Source organism: Mesitornis unicolor, unplaced genomic scaffold (assembly GCF_000695765.1).
Source record: "Mesitornis unicolor isolate BGI_N332 unplaced genomic scaffold, ASM69576v1 scaffold42028, whole genome shotgun sequence".
Lineage (NCBI taxonomy): Eukaryota > Metazoa > Chordata > Aves > Mesitornithiformes > Mesitornithidae > Mesitornis > Mesitornis unicolor.
In genome coordinates, this window is record NW_010204654.1 from 6903 (window position 1) to 7287 (window position 385).

The window sequence follows — 385 nt, forward strand, 5'->3', positions numbered from 1 at the left end:
GGGGGCTGGAGCGGGCCCGCCCGAGGAGCTGCGCTGCGCCTCTGCCCGGCCCTGCGCGGGGACTGCGCGACTGAGCTCCGCGGTGCCGCCCCCCTTTTTCCCCCCTCTGGGGGCTCCCCGGCTCTTTCCTCCTTTGGGAAGTGGAGTAAACGCCCCGTGGGCCAATCAGAGCCCGCGCTAGGGCCTGACGTCGCGGGGTGACTCACGCCATTGGCCCGGGAGCTGGAGGGTGGGGAAGAACCTTTTTTTTCCTTTCTTTCTTTTTTTTTCCGGGGCTTATTTTGTTTGGGGTGTTCCCCCTCCCCCGTGCCCTCCGCAATGAATTAGGCGTTAATGACACGGGCAGCAAGCGGAGCTGTGCTATTAAGGAGCCATCGAGGGCTAT